Source organism: Mercenaria mercenaria, chromosome 2 (assembly GCF_021730395.1).
Source record: "Mercenaria mercenaria strain notata chromosome 2, MADL_Memer_1, whole genome shotgun sequence".
Lineage (NCBI taxonomy): Eukaryota > Metazoa > Mollusca > Bivalvia > Venerida > Veneridae > Mercenaria > Mercenaria mercenaria.
In genome coordinates, this window is record NC_069362.1 from 50594022 (window position 1) to 50616175 (window position 22154).

Below are 22154 nucleotides of genomic sequence, written 5' to 3' on the forward strand. Positions count from 1 at the left end.
TTGATGATATCTAGGTCAAGTTTAAAAGTGGGTCACGTGCCTTCAAAAACTAGGTCATTAGTCAATAATAAGAAAAAAACCTTGTGACCCTCTTAGAGGCCATATTTTTCAATGGATCTTCATGAAAATTGGTCAGAATTTTTTATCTTGATGAAAATCTAGGACAATGTGCTCAAAAACTAGGTCATATGTCAAATAATAGAAAAAACGACGTCATACTCAGTTCAACACTGGGTCATGTGGGGATAGGTGAGCGATTCAGGACCATCATGGTCCTCTTGTTATTTGATGGAACAATGTTTTCAACAGTCAACATTTTGAAGTCACTAGTGGACCAAAACAGGCCCTAGATTTTGTATCAGAATATAAGAAATAAACACCCAGATACAGTGTAAAATACATTATATTGAATGATACACATTTCCCCAAGGCCAAAATTTTGTTTTTCGTGTTTTTCAAAAGAATAGTTCTATAAGAAATGGCATAATTAACAATTCTGTAAAAAAAATAGTAACAAAAGTAAAATATTTCATATTTGACAGATCTGATTGATGGAATTTTTAAAACTTCCTACTTTCAACTTTTAAAAGTTTTAATGTTTTTAAGAAAAAAACATCAATCCAATGATTTTATATCAAAATCAATCGAGACCGTGCATCCATTTATTGCAATGCATATCTTGAAAGTAAATTTTTAACTCCTCTGCAAACCTTGCAAATCTGATACAACATGACTGTCCCTAGCATAACGTATTTTACGCTTTATGCAATATGTTTCTTAAAATGTTTAAAGATAATTATTAATGTCTAATACTTAAAGTCCAAAACCATTTATATAAAGTCAGATATTACTGGTTACAGCTTTTCTCTCATTTGTTTAAAATAATTATACATCTATCACCTTCAGTGACACACAGAAAAGCAAGAAAAAACGTGAACAATTTATTCAGAATTACATAATTACATGTTCAGCAATTACACTTTTAAAATGATACTTAGGTAATGTTTTTCCAACTAATTTTAAAAATACATCATCATTATCTCATTCATATATAGTTTCTTAAGAAAATCTAAATATGATGGTTTACACACAATTTATTAAAAATTTTAGGTTCATATAAAGCTAATATAGAACATCAAATTTTATCTATCTGTAGGCCTCTTTCATATGTCTGATATATTCTATTCATACCTTGTTGTGTTTTTAATGCGTTTACCGGCCATGGGATTCGTTTGTTTTAACTCTTTGTCCTTTTCAGATTATCAAGATAGATTTCTTTGCTCTTCATCTCTATTATTTCTACCTAAAATTCTGCATTGTTGATATAATTGGTGACAATAAAAAAAAACACGAAATGTAGATGTACTGATTCTATTGTAAGCATACAAGTTGTATTTCCATTTCTACGCTTCAGAATAAAACAGTACCGCCTCGGTAGCCTAGTGGTTCACTGGCCGCGTCGTACCAAAGACGTAAAAAAGGGTACTGGTAGCTTCCTCGCTTGGCGCTCAGCATTAAGAGGATAGTACTAGGACTGGTCAGTATAGTGACTGGGTGGGGTATCATGCCACGTGTCTACGGCTTGGTATTCCAGTGAGGCAGCACTATAAAGTTTGCCATTGTGCTCACTGCTACAAGTAGACACCATCGTTTATATGATTGAAATTTTGTTGAAAGACGTTAAACCCGAACACACACACACACACACTCAGAATAAAACAACAGATTTTCATAAGATACCTTATTGAGACATAATTCATTTTACTGTCAAATTGCGAACACTGGAGCGCGCTGTCTTAAGGACAGCTCTAATTCTAGGCTATACTTCTTTCATATTTCTAACGCTCCCACTCAGTAAGCATTATGTGTAAACCAGATGTTGTTAAAGTACCTAATTGGCATACATCGATTTACGTAATTTGTCGTTGTGAATTAATTATTTTATCAGCATGAGGTACCTTATTTAAACATATCTTACGTGCATTTTAGGTCAACATTAAATCACCCCTATTTGATGTACGCACTTATGGAGTGTATTATATACTGACTAAATGTTACGGTTAGGTTTAATATTCAATGCATGCGTACACTCAATGCGGGAGATTTAATGCCGACTGTGCATTTTATGAAACTGAACCCCACATAAAAAAGGTTGTCTATTTACTACATTTTCTTCACATATATAAAGAAAGCATAACCATTTAAAACAGATATTTTCATTTTCTTGCAAACTCTGTATAAGGTATCATATGTTTTTAGCTCACCTGTCACGTAGTGACAGGGTGAGCTTTTGTGATAGCCCTCTGTCCGTCGTCCGTCCACAATTTCTTCTGAACACGATAGAGACCACATTTTGCAAGCAATTTGATCAAACTTGTACGAAACTTGTATTGGCATGATATCTCGGTTCCTTTCGAAAACTGGCCTGATCCCATCATGGTTTCTAGAGTTATTGCCCCTTAAGGTAGAACACGACACTGCGAATTTTTGAGTAGCGTCTTGAAATTTTGCATGTGTAAACTTGACCATATTTCAAACAAGATGCAGTTTATTTTATACTAATAGAGCCAACCAGTTTTTGTACACGAAGCGTCAAAGTTGACCACCAAAGCCCATTTTTGAAACTGACGTTGCCGCGTATCCTTGGCAACTGTTACGGTTACTGCAATGGCACCAGCCAACAAATTTTCTTAAATTATAAATTATTCGACAAGAATTATTTTTTCCTTAATGTAGAGATGGTACCTAAGGCTATGTATTCAACGACAACAACAACAAATCGTGTGCAAAACTGAAGCGCATATCGCTTATCTCACACTTGCAATAATTTAACATAGCACCGTGCAGTAAATACGGGGATTTTTGACAGCGACATCGGCTTCGTTGTTTTTGGTTGATTAGCTAAAGAAAGGTGATTGTCATTTCTTATTAACTAACACTACCATTTTATTTATACTAAAGAACGTCTGCATTATATTAACTGAAGTTTCTGTAACGGTAGATTCCGCAAGGCAAATGCGATTCCGCACGCCTCGGTCAATATGCAAATTAGATACATTTGTAAACACAAGGTGCCTGTCATAAAAAGTGAAATAACTTCTTTTGGCACAGTTGTTGGTATGGTTTTGGTGTGACCATGAGATAGAATATACATTTTTATATCGCTCTGTTTTTAGCTCACCTGTCACATAGTGACAAGGTGAGCTTTTGTGATCACGCAGCGTCCGTCGTCCGTCGTCCGTCCGTCCGTGCGTTAGTCCGTCCGTCCGTAAACTTTTGCTTGTGACCACTCTAGAGGTCACATTTTTCGTGGGATGTTTATGAAATTTGGTAAGAATGTTCACCTTGATGATATCTAGGTCAAGTTCGAAACTGGGTCACGTGCCTTCAAAAACTAGGTCAGTAGGTCTAAAAATAGAAAAACCTTGTGACCTCTCTAGAGGCCATATATTTCACAAGATCTTCATGAAAATTGGTCAGAACGTTCACCTTGATGATATCTAGGTCAAGTTCGAAACTGGGTTACGTGCCATCAAAAACTAGGTCAGTAGGTCAAATAATAGAAAAACCTTGTGACCTCTCTAAAGGCCATATTTTTCATTGGATCTGTATGAAAGTTGGTCTGAATGTTCATCTTGATAATATCTAGGTCAGGTTCGAAACTGGGTCACGTGCCATCAAAAACTAGGTCAGTAGGTCTAAAAATAGAAAAACCTTGTGACCTCTCTAGAGGCCATATATTTCATGAGATCTTCATGAAAATTGGTCAGAATGTTCACCTTGATGATATCTAGGTCAAGTTCGAAATTGGGTCACATATCTAAAAAAACTAGGTCAGTAGATCAAATAATAGAAAAACCTTGTGACCTCTCTAGAGGCCATATTTTTCATGGGATCTGTATGAAAGTTATTCTGAATGTTCATCTTGATGATATCTAGGTCAAGTTCGAAAGTGGGTCACGTGCCATCAAAAACTAGGTCAGTAGGTCAAATAATAGGAAAACCTTGTGACCTCTCTAAAGGCCATATTTTTCATGGGATCTGTATGAAAATTGGTCTGAATGTTCATCTTGATGATATCTAGGTCAGGTTCGAAACTGGGTCACGTGCGGTGAAAAACTAGGTCAGTAGGTCTAAAAATAGAAAAACCTTGTGACCTCTCTAGAGGCCATATATTTCATGAGATCTTCATGAAAATTGGTCAGAATGTTCACCTTGATGATATCTAGGTCAAGTTCGAAAGTGGGTCACATATCTAAAAAAACTAGGTCAGTAGGTCAAATAATAGAAAAACCTTGTGACCTCTCTAGAGGCCATATTTTTCATGGGATCTGTATGAAAGTTATTCTGAATTTTCATCTTGATGATATCTAGGTCAAGTTCGAAACAGGGTCATGTGCGGTCAAAAACTAGGTCAGTAGGTCTAAAAATAGAAAAACATTGTGACCTCTCTAGAGGCCATACTTGTGAATGGATCTTCATAAAAATTGGTCAGAATGTTCATCTTGATGATATCTAGGTCAAGTTCGAAAGTGGGGCACGTGCCATCAAAAACTAGGTCAGTAGGTCAAATAATGAAAAAACGTTATGACCTTTCTAGAGGCCATATTTTTCATGGAATCTGTATGAAAGTTGGTCTGAATGTTTATCTTGATGATATATAGGTCAAGTTTGAAACTGGGTCAACTGCGATCAAAAACTAGGTCAGTAGGTCTTGAAATAGAAAAACCTTGTGACCTCTCTAGAGGCCATACCCTTGAATGGATCTTCATGAAAATTGGTCAGAATGTTCACCTTGATGATATCTAGGTCAAGTTTGAAACTGGTCACATGCCTTAAAAAACTAGGTCGGTAGGTCAAATAATAAAAAAACCTTGTGACCTCTCTAGAGGCCATACTTTTTCATGGGATCTGTATGAAAATTGATCTGAATGTTCATCTTGATGATATCTAGGTCAGTTTTGAAACTGGGTCAACTGTGGTCAAAAACGAGGTCAGTAGGTCTAAAATTAGAAAAATCTTTTGACATCTCTAGAGGCCATATTTTTCAATGGATCTTCATGAAAATTGATCTGAATGTTCACCTTGATGATATCTAGGTCATTTTCGAAACTGGGTCACGTGCGGTCAAAAACTAGGTCAGTAGGTAACATGGGCCACGTGCTATCAAAAACTAGGTCAGTAGGTCAAATTATAGGAAAACCTTGTGACCTCTCTAAAGGCCATATTTTTCATGGGATCTGTATGAAAGTTGGTCTGAATGTTTATCTTGATGATATCTAGGTCATTTTCGAAACTGGGTCACGTGCGGTCAAAAACTAGGCCAGTAGGTATAAAAATAGAAAAACCTTGTGACCTCTCTAGAGGCCATTTTTTTCACGAGATCTTCATAAAAATTAGTGAGAATGTTCACCTTGATGATATCTAGGTAAAGTTCAAAACAGGGTCACGTACCTTCGAAAACTAGGTCAATAAGTCAAATAATAGAAAAACCTTGTGACCTCTCTAGAGACCATATTTTTCAATGGATCTTCATGAAAATTGGTCAGAATTTTTATCTTGAAAATATCTAGGTCAAGTTCAAAACTGGGTCACATGAGCTCAAAAACTAGGTCACTATGTCAAATAATAGAAAAAACGATGTCATACTCAAAACTGGGTCATGTGGGAAGAGGTGAGCGATTCAGGACCATCATGGTCCTCTTGTTAACTCATACATTCTGAGGCCTTGAGTATCCTTGGCAAACAAATTTTGTAAATTGTTTAGGGATTCTATGTCGTAAAATTCATATAGTCTATTTATACTTTTTCCTCATGAATGATGTTTTATTTTCTATGATCATACCATACCTGTAAATTATCGGCAGTAATAAATAAAAAGAATGTCTTTAAATGAGTTCGTTTGAAAATGAAAGATAGTGCTCAACCTAGATCTTGAAGTAAACTATAGCTTTGGGAAACACATCCGAATCTGTGCATACTTTGTTCAGATAACTAAATAGTCCTAGAAGAGTTATCTGTCACTGGCTTCACTTTTCCAAGTAGGACCAAATTTTTCAGATTAAATATTGCCTTTCAGCATAAAAAATGAAGTATGAAAGTTAAACCATTATATAATTGAGGTACTCTAGTATTAATTTTTCAACAGAAAGTAATATCAGATGCAATTTGAATTTTTAGGTACCATCTCTACTTAATGATGTAAAAATCATTGTTTTATACCGAAAAATATTAAAAATTTTGAAAAATGGAAAGAAAATCGCCGTTTTTGACTAAAAATTGACGTTCAGTTTTGCAGCATTTTTCGGCTTTAAATCAGCATATTACAAAATCCCTGAATTAAATTTTTGATTTTTTTCAATACCGGTACATGGTGTTTAAAATGTATACGGAGTCCAAATGACAAATAAAACTGGGGGGTCACCGACTTAGTTTATTTGGTCCATGTGATTTTGTTCCCCCCCACCCCCATGCGTAAATTTTGTACCGTAATTCGACGTCTGCAGATACCTTCGAGACATCATAATTCAGCCATTTTGAAAATTGCTTTAAATATATTTTCTATCTAATAATGCTTATTTGGAGGCATATAGTTTTTGAACCGTCTGTCGGTCTGTCAGTCTGTCCGCAATTTTCGTGTCCGGTCCATATCTTTGTCATCGATGGATGGATTTTCAAATAACTTGGCATGAATGTGTACCACAGTAAGACGACATGTCGCGCGCAAGACCCAGGTCCGTAGCTCAAAGGTCAAGGTCACACTTAGACATTAAAGGATAGTGCATTGATGGTCGTGTCTGGTCCATATCTTTGTCATCGATGGATGGAATTTCAAATAACTTGGCATGAATGTGTACCACAGTAAGACGACGTGTCGCGCGCAAGACCCAGGTCCGTAGCTCAAAGGTCAAGGTCACACTTAGACATTAAAGGATAGTGCATTGATGGGCGTGTCCGGTCCATATCTTTGTCATCGATGGATGGATTTTCAAATAACTTGGCATGAATGTGTACCACAGTAAGACGACGTGTCGCGCGCAAGACCCAGGTCCGTAGCTCAAAGGTCAAGGTCACACTTAGACATTAAAGGATAGTGCATTGATGGGCGTGTCCGGTCCATATCTTTGTCATTCATGCATGGATTTTAAAATAACTACGCATGAATGTGTGACACAGTAAGACGACGTGTCGCGCGCAAGACCCAGCTCCGTAAATCAAAGGTCCTAAACTCTAACATCGGCCATAACTACTCATTCAAAGTGCCATCGGGGGCATATGTCATCCTATGGAGACAGCTCTTGTTTCATCTTTTTCTTATTCAAAGTACCAGTTAACAAGTTTTCCGTTGTAATACACTGTTAAAATGAAGAATTCATACATATGCAATTGTGCAGATAGTTTGGAGATTTCACATTTGAAACAAAAAGTTAAAGCATTATTATTGTAAAATATCATAGATCAGTATTCATATATTTTTAAGTTTGCCCTTTACGAGAGTACAGCTTAATTGTTTCTTGTTTTTCTTGATATTATCCCTAACTCTGCATAAGCACACACGCATGCATGCCCGCACATCCCAATGTCATACATTTTTACTATTTCGTTTCTTACTTCTCCAGCCTAGTAACATATGACAATAAGATGTATTTCCATGGGCTTGTCCAGTAAGTTACCCGCTCCACAAAAATGTTCACATATTTTGACGGCGGAACTTGGTTTTACTAGTCAAGTATTTTGAAATTTTATAGAAAAGGGTACTATTTGAGATATGAGTTCCAGGACAATCATGATATGAGCTGCGCCATGAGAAAACCAACATAGTGCGTTTGCGAACAGCATCCGCGCAGTCTGGTCAGGATCCATGCTGTTCGCTTTCAAAGCCTATTGTAATTAGAGAAACCCTTAGCTAACAGCATTGATCTTGACCAGACTGCACTGATGCGCATGCTGGTCGCAAATGCACTATGTTGGTTTTCCCTTGGCACGGCTCATATAAGAGGTTTCGCTTTGAATACTATCCTAAAGTTACATTAATGCACAAGTGTAGCTTTATAAAATTCTGATAAGTGAACTGCTAAATTGTTTAAAAATTGTTACATTCTGAATGTTGACATCTCAGACGCTTATTGAAATAAAAATAAATAAAAATAAAATCTTACACATACACATATACTTGTAAAAATCCTTGTATCTCGTAAATACGAAACCAGGGCTAGCAAGTTTGAGCCGTCGGTCCTACGTACAAAGTAACATTCTTGAATCGCTCATATAGATAATTACAACATAGAATTATACATGTTTAACCGCTGATGAGTTACAACAAGTTTCCATCACAACCACTGTTTTCTGTGTTTCTTTCTTTTACCCTATCCGCTTAGCTCAGTTCTATGAATCGCTTTTTCGATCCCTGGGTAGGACATGACAATTTGGTAGGAGGTATCTGTCCGAAATCAACCGATTTTATGTGGTGAAGTTGAAAGTTACTTGTAGAGGAACACTGGCTAGGTTAACCGCCTATCGTAACAGAAAACAGCGCTTAACCTAAAACAAACGAACAATTTTCTTTCTTTTTTATTTTATGGAATATTTGTCATTTTAGCAGAGTATTTACTCGTACTTGTTATGCTCTAATATTAGGAAAATATTATATACGGAATATGTTTCTATTATGTGTCTACGAGTACAAGGATAACCTTTCTTAAAACACATCTCTGGAGAGCTAAAACCTCTTTGTAAAGGATGGCATTTCTGTCCAGCATTGTTAATAAATAAACCTTTTCAGAGCAACAGCCTCCGTACAATGAATAAAAATTCTGTTTCCCCATGGCTGCACTTTACTAGGAATCTGGGTGTCTAACTACTCTCGAAACAATTGAAATATTTCCAAAACATACAATTTATAATAAAGTTAAATAAATTTATGATGTTTATTCCAACATGATGACATAACGATATTCAGGCTTTGAATTTTTCTTATTATTTCTGTAAATGTTTACAATGTCGTGTGTATCAATTATGTATAATCATGAACTTAAGAAGTAATTCAAGAAATCTTTGCAAAGTTGTAAAGGACTCTTTTGACTAAATTCTTGTTAACATAGGTTAAAAATTGATCACAAGACATACTAGAACCTGTTTAATTACGTATTTTTTATCTGGGGTAGGGATAGAGTATTGTAATTCAGCGTAATAATTTCGCCCACAGTAGCAGAGTTTTAAAGGCTATTTTGATCTAAAAGTAGAGTTTCTTTAAATGAAGATTTACAGAAACAAATAATCATTGCAGTTAAATGAAGTTTTCATCATCATGTAAGTTTTTGTCAAATTATTTTGTTTGGGTTTTACATTAGACAAGATTAAAGCATATTTTTTTTATTCAAAACTCCACGTCATTTTGTCGCTGACGTAACTTTAACGTAAATATCGAGTCTAAGGTTAAGTGATCACCACAAATTATACACCATTTTAAATGCAGATACTTGTTGATTGAACAGAATGATTTCAGAAAACAGTCGACGGACGTGAAATCACGGTTCATCAAAATTGTATGTCTAAGGTTTGCGGAGAAAACAGTTACAGAAATATCAAAAATGTAAAATGCGCATTATATGAGGAATATGCTGGATTTTAAATTAAACAAAATGTCGAAACGGAACCCAATATCTTCTGAATTTAGGCGCATTTCACCTTAATTATAGCAAATTGTGTCAACTTGATGCATTTAAAGATATGAAACGCTTCGATTTCTTTTTTTTTTCTTTTTTTTTTTTTTTTTTTTTTGCACCAGTGGCACGTTATATAGTAATTATATTGAAATCACAGTACTATAAGATTTCACTTAATAATATGCTTTCATCATTGTTTATATATAAAAGTCTTGCCATGGAACAAAATATTCTTGTTTTGTATAAAGGTCTTTAAGAACCAGTAAAACACAAAGTGGTGCAGCTGATAAGCTAAACACAATGGCCGAATTATGATATCTCAAACGTATCTGTAGACGTCGAATTACGGTACAAAATTCAAGCATGGGGGTGGGGGAAATAAAATCACATGTACCGAAAAAACTAAGTTGGTGACCCCCCAGTTTCATTTGTCATTTGGACTCCGTATACATTTTAAACACCGTTTATTGAAAAAAAAATCAAAAATTTAATTCGGGGATTTTTTAATATGCTGATTTAAAGCCGAAAAATGCTGTGGAACTGAACGTCAATTTTTAGCCCACCATCATCAGATGGTGGGCTATTAAAATAACTCTGCGTCCGTGGTCCGTCCGTCCGTCATTCCGTCCGTTAACAATTTCTCGTTATCGCATCTCCTCAGAAACTACTGGGGGGATTTTGACCAAACTTTGTCAGAATGATGTATTGGTACCCTAGTTGTGTCCCCCTGAAAAGCAGACTGGTTCAACAATTTATGAGTGAGTTATGGCCCTTTGTTTATTTCTATAATTTATATAGATTTATATAGGGAAAAACTTTGAAAACCTTCTTGTCCAAAACCACAGAGCCTAGGGCTTTGATATTTGGTATGAAGCATCATCTAGTGGTCCTCTACCAAGATGATTCAAATTATTTCTCTGGGGTCAAATATGGCCCCGCCCTGGGGGTCACATGGTTTATATAGACTTATATAGGGAAAAACTTTGAATAACCTCTTGTCCAAAACCACAGGGCCTAGGGCTTTGATATTTTGTATGTGACATCATCTAGTGGTCTTCAACTAAGATTGTTCAAATTATACCCGTAGGGTCAAATATGGCCCCGCCCTGGGAGTCATATGGTTTACATAGACTTATATAGGGAAAAACTTTGAAAATCTTCTTGTCCAAACCACAAAGCCTAGGGCTTTGATACTTGTAATGTAGCATCATCTAGTGGTTCTCTACCAAGTTTGTTCAAATTATCCTCCTAGGGTTAAATATGGCCCCGCCCCGGGGGTCACATGGTTCATATAGACTTATATAGGGAAAAGCTTTTAAAATGTTCTTGTCAGTAACTACAACATTCAAACTTGGACCACATGTATATTTTTGAGTGGCAAGATGAACCTTGACATGAGTTGACCTTGATTTTGACCTAGTGACCTACTTTCACATTTCTGTAGCTACAGCCTTCAAATTTGGTCCACATGCATAATTTTGTGCACTGGAAAAAAACTTTGACCTTTATTTTGACCTAGTGACCTACTTTCACATTTTTGAAGGTACAGGCATCAAATTTGGACCATATGCATAGTTTTGTGTTTCAAAATGAAATTTGACATTGATTTTGACCTAGTGACCTACTTTCACATTTCTCAAGCTACAGCCTTCAAATTTGGACTACATGCATAGTTTTGTGTACCAAAAAAAACTTTGACCTTGACATTGACCTAGTGACCTACTTCCACATTTTTGAAGGTACAGGCTTCAAATTTGGACCACATGCATAGTTTTGTATTCTGAAATAAAATTTGACCTTGATTTTGACCTAGTGACCTACTTTTACATTTCTCAAGCTACAGGCTTCAAATTTGGACCACTTGCATAGTTTTGTGTACTGAAATGACCGTTGACCTTTACATTGACCTAGTGACCTACTTTCACATTTTTAAGGTACAGGCTTCAAATTTGGACCACATGCATAGTTTTGTATTCCAAAATAAAATTTGACCTTGATTTTGACCTAGTGACCTACTTTTACATTTCTCAAGCTACGGCCTTCAAATTTGGACCACATGTATAGTTTTGTGTACCGAAACAAACTTTGACCTTTACATTGACCTAGTGACCTACTTCCACATTTTTGAAGGTACAGGCTTCAAATTTGGACCACATGCATAGTTTTGTATTCCGAAGTAAAATTTGACTTTGATTTTGACCTAGTGACTTACTTTTACATTTCTCAAGCTACAGCCTTCAAATTTGGACCACTTGCATAGTTTTGTGTACCGAAATGAACTTTGACCTTAAGATTGACCTAGTGACCTACTTTCACATTCCTGTAGCTACAGGCTTCAAATTTAGGACCACATGCATAGTTTTGTGTACCGAAACAAACTTTGACCTTGACATTGACTAGTGACCTACTTTCACATTTTTGAAGGTACAGGCTTCAAATTTGGACCACATGCATAGATTTGTGTTGTGTACGGAAATGAAATTTGACCTTGAGCTAGTCAATAAGTCTTGAAATTTGGAACACTCAAAAATGGCACATTGGTGGGCGCCAAGATCACTCTGTGATCTCTTGTTAGTCAAAAACGGTGATTTTCTTTCCATTTTTATGCCCCCGCAGGGAGGCATACAATTTTTGAACCGTCTGTCGGTCTGTCCACAATTCTCGTGTCCGGTCCATATCTTTGTCATCCATGGATGGATTTTCAAATAACTTGGCATGAATGTGTACCACAGTAAGACGACGTGTCGCGCGCAAGACCCAGGTCCGTAGCTCAAAGGTCAAGGTCACACTTCGACGTTAAAGGTCATTTTTCATGATAGTGCATTCGTGTCCGGTCCATATCTTTGTCATCCATGGATGGATTTTCAAATAACTTGGCATGAATGTGTACCACAGTAAGACGACGTGTCGCGCGCAAGACCCAGGTCCGTAGCTCAAAGGTCAAGGTCACACTTAGACGTTAAAGGTCATATTTCATGATAGTGCATTGATGGGCGTGTCCAGTCCATATCTTTGTCATTCATGCATGGATTTTAAAATTATTGGGCATGAATGTGTACCACAGTAAGACGACGTGTCACGCGCAAGACCCAGGTCTGTAGGTCAAAGGTCCTAAACCCCCGACGAAAATCATTCTTTATTTGCCCTTGATTGAACGGTCACCTGGCCAACGCGGCCAGCGGCCAGGTAATTTCATCCCAAATGTAAAAATTTACCCCTTTAAACGGTCATTTGCAAAACTCTCAGTCAGGCGTGAAAGTTCAATAAACATAGCTGGAAATTCCAATATGTCAAAAATGCACTAAAATTAGATAACCTTTGACCTCATGTTCAGCGGAGATTGACGAAGTGTTTTTGTCGTATATCGTTAACCAATCAGAAAAGATTTTACATCTATGCAACACATGTGCCATAAATTATCTATAATTAGGTCGGCAAATGTGTAAATGTGTTTTGATGTAATATGTTTGCAAATTAACTGTAACTCGTTGTTTCTGTAATCCAAAAGGTGATGAGAAGTTTGTCGGCAATTAAAGTAAATCAAAGGCGCTTCATTAAAAGGAAACTTACACGTATTGTTGTAATAATGAATAGACGTGATTTTGAGATGATCGTAACTAAAGTGAAATTTCAACATGCTGTTTTCTATCACTTATCAAAAGTTTCTGTCAATGATAACATCGGATTTAATTGTTTGAATTCATGTTGGAATACAAAAATGACTTCTAAACGGGATCGCAAGTGCCTTACTCTTGAGGACCGTGTTAAATGTATAAAATTACTCGAGTCGGGAAAAAGTTCACGTGTTGTGGCTGCTGAGATCGGTGTTGGACGTATGCAGGATGATGGTGATGGTGGTGTTGCTATAACACAACAATATGAATTCTGCAAAAAATATCCCCAAAAATAACCCCAATATCTACACCTCCGTTAAGTGGTCACCTGCCTTAAGCAGCCACTTTTACCAATTCCCTTGACTGGCTGCTTAAGACAGGTTGGACTGTATTTAAATGAGTAAGCATTTTTGAAACAGATTGAAACTTAGAAGAACAATAATCTGACAAACAGGATACTTTTAATGGGGATTTTTGCTTGTTTTGAACTTGACATATAGGGCTAGACAAATGTTTCATTTTTTTGTGCCTGTTCAAAGTGGATTTAGAACAATAGGTGGATCCACAAAAATCACACAAGAATTTACCACTGCCCTTTCTTGCTCGCATGTTTTCTGCTCTCTCACTGTCGGATATAATGTCAGTCAGTGACCTTGCTTGCAGGACTTCACTTTGATCTATCTCTCTTTCAGAATTAGGAAATAAAAATGTATAGTCATTGTTATTATTTTCATTTGTATTCTCACATCCTTCTACCTGTTCACTTTGACCATCAATGTTACTTGAAGCTCTGACATTAGTATCGTCAAAATTACTCGTATTTTCTCTTTCACCAGTATCGGTCCGTTCAACGACACTGTCATAGTGACCACCACCGAAACTTGAATAAGCAATATAAATTTGTTTAAAGGAATTTGAACCAAGATGGCCTTGAGACGTAATTTGTGGGTTACTGGTATCACCACCCATGATCACAAAAATTTCAGTGTTATAAAGTCGTGCAAGGGCTACAATAGATTCTTGTCCTGCATAAACCCCATCTAAAGATAACCTGTGAATTTGATTTTGGACAAAAGAAATCTGATTTTGAATGGGTGAGTCTGGTATATCAAAAAAAGATAGAAAGTCATTTACATTTTTTTCCATGAAATTAACTGCTTCCTGTCGAAGCCGGACATGGTGCATTTCAGTGCCAAACATAGAAAAACTTATTGCCCTGAAAAGGCAGTTCCCATCTCCTTCTACTGTAAATCTTTGCATTCCTCTTTCCTCTAGGTAACGGTTTTGTTGGCTTTGTTCATATGTCAAAATCTGAGGTGGAAAAAATGGAAATTATAAAAATCAATAAATTTAATACATCGTGATTTTGTTATGTATATAAGTTATTGGTCATGATTTGATTATTGCAGGTTAATAAATTTTTAAATCAATATGCATATAAAAACAGTGAAAATGTATAGTTATTTAACATGACATGAAGCACTGTTACACATATTGTTTACAGCAACTTGAGTAAGACATTTTTTAATTAAAGGACACTGCTCTTGTCGCAGAAATGTAACAAAATATATTTTAATGAATAATCATATCTTTTAATAAAGAAATAATTATGTATGTTTCTTCAATTATTTTGTTTTAATTTTAATATGTGAAGTAAACTGTAATTTTTTTCAATGTTATATGTATTGTTGCATGTGAAGTATTAAAATTGATCATCAAAATGTATAATTATAGCAGTAGCTGAAAGCAAATATAATAGTATTCAGCAAATATAAGTTTTGTACACATATGGATGGATTATTATAATGCAGCTTAATATTTAATTTTTGCTCAATATACCTCAATTCAGTTAAATATTTCAGCTTGTATTAAAAAGGTAATGTTGAGGGTGATCAGATTTCAAAAGTTTCATTAGTTAATTTTCTTTCTTCAGCCTTTTGTCATTCTTCATTCCGACAGCTCTTGTTGCTACTTTGAATACTGTTGAATTTACAGGTTTTTTTGTCTGGGAGTTTTGCAGTCATTTTGTAGAATACAGTAATTGTTTGACTGCCAGTAGTCTTTTTATGAACATAAACCTATTAATGAATGAAAATAACAATTTCTCTTGTGCACCTTTAATTAGCTCAATTTAGAGTTGACAATTTTATAAAACAAGCTTACTAGACATTCTTGATTTTTGACATTTGGTTTATAAACATGCAAATTGCAATAACTTTTCTAGGTAAGATTTATTCTCATGTCTGATTTATGAAGAAAGTGCGATTTTAAAAAACAAAGTCCACCAAATTTTTGATTAAGCAAGGTTCAAACCATATACATATTACATATCAAGTTTGTTAAAAAAAATGTTATACATTTTTCCTTGTCATAAAACACTACAGCATTTATCACCCATCTGACTGGCAATTCACCGAACTTCCGAATTAAAGGTTAATGTATTTCCTGATTGGTATTTTTCAACACTTGCCAAATGCTGTCATTGAAATTTAATGATAGAATAGCTGACCATCATATGTTTGAATTTTCAACCCACTTGTCACTTTTTTTCTTCATTATTTTGAAAACCACCCATATGTAATAATGTAGTTTTCAAATGGTTTGTAATAAATTTGTAGACACCCATTCCTTTTTAGTTTTATGTGAATTACATCTTCTGCTTTAATTGCTTTGCATTTGTACGCAGTTTGATTAAAGTTGAAAGGACAAGTACTTTTTCTTTTTAATTATATCATGGCACATGTCATTTTCTGGCTTTAAGTGAAAATTAATGCTTTAATAATTTTGACTTGAAATTGATACTATAAGATTGAGTCATTATCATGACATAAACTTGCACGAGTCTTTATCATGACATAAATTTGGATGCATCGTTTTACTTCTGGCACAAAGTGCTCACAATGATCACCCTCTGTCCGTTTTTTGTGCATTCTTCTATCCACGCATGTCCGTCTCCAACCATTGTGTTCAAAACTTGAAATAGTTATTTAAGAAATAATATACAGTCAACATCGTACTTGCGACCACCTCTATTAAGCGATTTTTATATTAAACGACCGGTCAAAATCCCTCCCGAACGTTTTCAGTACATATATTCAGTTCATTAAACGACTAGCGACCACATTAAAGGAGCCCCGACAGGTAAAATATTCAACAAAAGTATCTATTAAGCAACCGGGTACCAAAATTCTACCTGGGCATTTCTTCACCTGTGTAATTAGCGAGTACGTTTTACACATGACTGAACGCAACTGACAATATCAATGTCACACACGCTGCCATATATCTATATAATGTCACAAGCCAAATATCAAAGCTGTACGCCTTCTGGTTTTGGACATTTTTAAAGTTTTAAAGTTCTGCATGGAATTCAATTCTTTTAACAGTTTTGAAATTAATGCACCCAAAGATCATTTCTGTGAAGTTTGGTGTAATTCTGCTCATTGGTTTTCAAGTAGAAGATTTTTTTAGAAATTTTTGATATATGCATAATGGACATTGAGCAGTCACAAAAGCTCACCATGAGCCTTTGGCTCAGTTGAGCTAAAAATTTTACACATAACACAAAATGCTATATGAAAAAATTAACCAATCTTTGAAAGTTAAAAGGGGTCATAATTAAGCCAAAGTTCTTGATGGAGTTATGTCCTCTTGCCAAAAACTGCACATGTTCATGGTACATAACTGTTGAAGCTTTATCACAAATGGTATTATAAGAATTTGGACAGGTATGAAAAATTAGGCACCCTTAGGTGATCAGCCTAGCTCTACTTATTCTTTGAATAGTCAAGCCAAGAAATGAAACAATAATACCACAATGGCCTAAAATGGCTTTATTCATCATGAATATTTTTTCTTGAAGGATAGGACACAGGTTTAAATGGTTCATAGAAATATAAAAAAAACAACTGATTACATTATGTGAAATAATATTGAAGACCTGGGCCCATATTCATAAAGCATCTAAGGAGAAAACTTTGGAAAATCCTTAACTTTGTAAAATTTCTCAACAATATAGCACAAAAAACAAGTGTAGACTATATAAGATTTATTGATAATCTTCATTACTATGCCAGACTGTATGTGACAATATTGTTAGACATTCCAAATATCTCGACGATTGTCCTCAAAATGCATTGGAACTTTTCCCTAATTTAGTACCTTAATAGGGAAAATCTTTCCTTAGGAGCTTTATGAATACGGGCCCTGGTTTATAGCAGTTTTGATCTAACCTGCTGACCTAGTTTTTGAACCAACATGACCCATTTTAAAACTTGACAAAGAGATCATGCAGACAAACATTCTGACCAAGTTTCATTAAGACAGGGTGGCAACTGTGGTCTCAATAGAGTGTTCACAAGCTTTACCTTAGATTTGACTGGGTTACCTAGTTTTTTATCCCACATGACCTGGATTAAAACTTGACCAAAAAATCATCAAGTCTAACAGTCTGACTAATTCTAATAATAATTTAGGCCTCCTAGAGTGATAACAAGATTTTTATTTGATATGGCCTACTGGCCTAGATGTTGACTCCACATGGCCCAGTTTTTAACTTGACAAAGAAAACATTAACCTTTTATTTAACTGGGTGACTTAGTTCTTGACCCAACAATACCCATATTCTAACTTGACCTAAAGTGAAACGAGACAAACATTCGTACCAAGTTTCATACAGATTGAGTCACAACTGTGGCTTCTAGTGTTCACAAGCTATTCCTTTGATCTGGCCTACTGACCTAGTTTTAGAGCCCACATGGCCCAGTTTTGGACTAGACCTATAGATCATCAAGACAAACATTCTGACCAAGTATCATAAATGCTAGGTCACAACTGTGGCCTCTACAGTTTTCATAATGCAAATGTTGCCAGAGGCCGGACAATGACTGGTCACAACAGCTCACCTGGAGCACTATTGTGCCCTGGTGAGCTAAAAACCAATATTTTTATGAAAGAATCTGACATGCACCAAGCACATGTAAGGTTTCTACTAATCACTTTTGTGAAGTTGCATTAAATTGTGTGCAATGGTTCTTGAGATTTGGATGGCACAAGATTGCATATGCAGACACTATTTATATATATAGTATATGAACCAAGAAAGCAAAGAAAAAAAACTGGAGATTATATATTTATCTCGAAGAATATTGAAAGCTTTAACTGTTTGTTACTTGTTTGTTCTTGGCACCATATAACCTATACTGTGTTGGTGCGCCGTAAAACCCAAGTAATAAATAAATAAATTACTTGCTTGTTAACATCTGATGGCTACTAGAACTGAAGTTCCGGAAAGTTCCTTTTATCCAGTTTAAGTTTGAAGTAGTATGTTGAAATTGAAAGAAAAAAAAATGTGATTTATTGCATCAAGATTTGTTATCACGGATTTGCCAACTGTAACATTGACCTAACCTATATTGCACAATAGCTTGAGTCTATGTGAAAAATATCAAGTAATAAGAGAGGTAAAGCTAAAGTGTATCTAAACATCATATAAGTATAATTCTAAATATAAGTCATATGATGTGGGTGATGATGTGGAACAATTACTTCAAGTTTGAACCAAATGCATTGTGTAATAACTGAGATATAGTGAAAATGCATCAAAATTAACCTGAAAATCTAAGTAAAAGGGGGCAATATTCAAGAAAAATTTGTGCCAGAGTTATGCACCTTGTGTCATATGATGATGTGGATGATGATGTTGAACAATTATTTTAAGTTTGATTCAAACCCATTCAGTGATAGAGAGATGGAATGAAAGTGCTTCAAAACTTAACCTGAAATTCTAAGTAAAAAGGGTGAATATTTCATACAAAATTTTGCCAGCATTATGCACCTTGTGTCATCTGATGTGGATGATGATGTTGAACAATTATTTTCAGTTTAAATCAAATCCATTTAGTAATAACAGAGATAGATTGAAAGTGCATCAAAACTTTCACCTGAATATCTAAGTGAAAAGGGGGATAAATCATGAAATATTGGTGCCAAAGTTATGGCCCTTAGGTCAGATGATGTGGGTGATGACGAGGAATAACTGTTTTTAAGTTTGAATCAAATCCATCAAGTAATTACAGAGATAACAAGAAAAAAGAGAAAGTGTAAAAAATCTTCAACCAAGGTGGGGATGCGGAAAGACACCGACGTCGATGCCGGGTCGAATAGGATAGCTCTTCTTATACTTCGTATAGTCGAGCTAAAAATTTGAAAGCCATATGATAAATAGGGACTAATAAGAAAAACTGAACTGATTCCTAAGACAAAAAAGGGCCAAAATCAGACAAAATACTTGACAGAGTTATGTGCTCTTGCATACAGATGGAACTCGCGACGATAAACAAGTGTTAAAAGTTTCAAAGCCGCATGTCAAATAACTTTGACAAAACATTGACTTGTTTGAAAATGGAACTAATTTCCAAGTCCAGAAAGGGCCATAATTCAGTAAGAATACTTAACAGACCTATGTACTCATGCCTACAGATGAAGATATGATGATAAGAAAGTGTTCAAAGTTTCAAAGCCACATGTCACATAGTTTTGACAAAACATGGACTTGTACGCAAACTGAACCAATTTCCAAATAAAAAGAGGACCATAATTGAGCCAAAATCATTGACAGAGTTATGTATTCTTGTCTGCAGATATAAATCATGATGATAAACAATTGTTCAAACTTTCAAAGCCACATATCCAACAGTTTTGACAATCTTGAAGTATTTGTTCCAAAAAGGGGGCATAATTCAGGAAATATTGGTGCCAGAGTGTGCCTTGTGTCATATGATGTGGGTGATGATGTGGAACAACTACTTCAAGATTGACAAAAACTGTAACAATTTCCAAGTCCAAAAAGGACCATAATTCAGCCAGAATAGTTAACAGAGTTAGGTGCTCTTGTCTACAGATAAAGACTGTTATAAACGGACTGTTTTCAAAGCCATATGTCAAACACTTTACACAAATATGAACTGGTACGAAACACTTAACCAAGAATTCTAAGTTAAAAGGGGCTATAACTCAGCCATAATTAAAGATGGAGTTATGTGCTCTTGCCTAAAACTGAACGTGGTGATGGTACACAAGTGTTGAAAGTTTCAAAGCTTTGTCTGAAATGACTTTGTCAAAATTACGGATTTCCTACAGAATAAGGAATAAATATCATATATAAGGAAGATGAGTAATCACAACACCTCACCTGTGAGTCGTTGGCTCAGGTGAGGTAAATTTAAAAGAAAAAAGATTTCATGGGGATTCTTCTTCCAAATACGTCTTCTTTACCCACAACAGTACCTGCAACACAAAATTTATATTCTTTTCAATATACATGTAAAATGCAAGTGTAATCATATTGTCAATACATTTTATGGTATCAATTAAATAAATTAAATATACTGACATTGCACACTAAGCAGAGCAATAAATTCAACATTTTGTACTTTGAGTAAACCAGTTCACAGAATACACTGCTTTGTAAATATTCATTTAATGCACATGTTAATTTGGGTACAGAAAAACTGTTAAATATAAATATGAATTCTAAGAAAATAGTTTAGAAGACTTACATAATTTTATAATAACTACCAACTTCTGCAAAGTAAATGCTCTGGTAAAATTTCAAACTGAAATCAACATACTAGAATAGAATAAAAACTTTTACAAACTGTCAATTGCTGGTTTGCCAGGGTTGCATATTAAAACTTTAGAAGACATCTGATTTAAATCATAACAGATGCCATAGTAAAGTCCAACAGCAGCTTCAGCTCAACGTTCTCCTCATTTGAAAACTTAGATTTCAGGAACAATCTAAGAAAACAAATCAGTGTTTGTCCTTTATGGTATCCATCTTCATTCCAGTTACCTTCTACGAAATAGGATTCACCCTCATGAGTCATGTTGTAATAATAAATTAAACACCAAATATAATTCATTTTACTAGCAAAAGACGTAACATTTCCAACATTTAATGAATTGCTGGCATTAGACAAAGTGGATGAGACAGTACTTTGATAATTTATTTTGTGAACAATGCTTACACATTTAAATTAATATTATACACATTACAAGTATTTCAGTTCAAGTTAACTTCTGGTTAAAAAAGAACATGTAACTTTTAATTGCAAAATGCTTTTCATCTGTAATGCTTTTGTAATAACATTACAATAAATAGATATTTATTACACTTAGTATTTTTTCAATAATATAATTATGATAGTACTTCTTTTTGGGGGGAGGATTACAGTAAACATTCAGTCCAATCAACATGGAGAACAGTAAGAATAAGATACATTTAGGTGTTTAAACTGAGGTACTTTTTGCTATTTAGTCTGAATCTCAAGTCATGGCCATGTGGAAATGTATTACCTCTTCAGCTAAAATAATTCAACATATATTCACCTTTACAGCATATTTATCTCTTACCTGCATATTCTGCAAAATGAAGCATGCATATCGAGGGGTTAAAGCCAGAACGGTATAAGTCCATTTTTCAAATAGTGGAGAAAAAACGCAAAAGAAGGTTTTAGACACATAAAACTTTTTACTGAATCAGAATATTTAGGTAAGATTTGGTTATATTATAGACAATAATGTTGTTACAATGTATGAAGAATATAAAAGGACTACTCATAAATTAAATTGGTTTTATAGTTAAAATTGTACTTAACTCAATCTGGCATACAACAAAATGGAAAATAATCCGAGGGTTCAGATGTGTTAAGTGCACATAGTTCTCTAAAATATTGCAATAATGCTGGTTTTATTTGATGCCATACTGTCACAAGTGCACTTATAACAAAACTATTAAATCTTATAGCATGATTTAAAAAGACTAAGGAAATATGTGCACTTAGTACAAATAGAAATGTTGAGTAAAATGTGT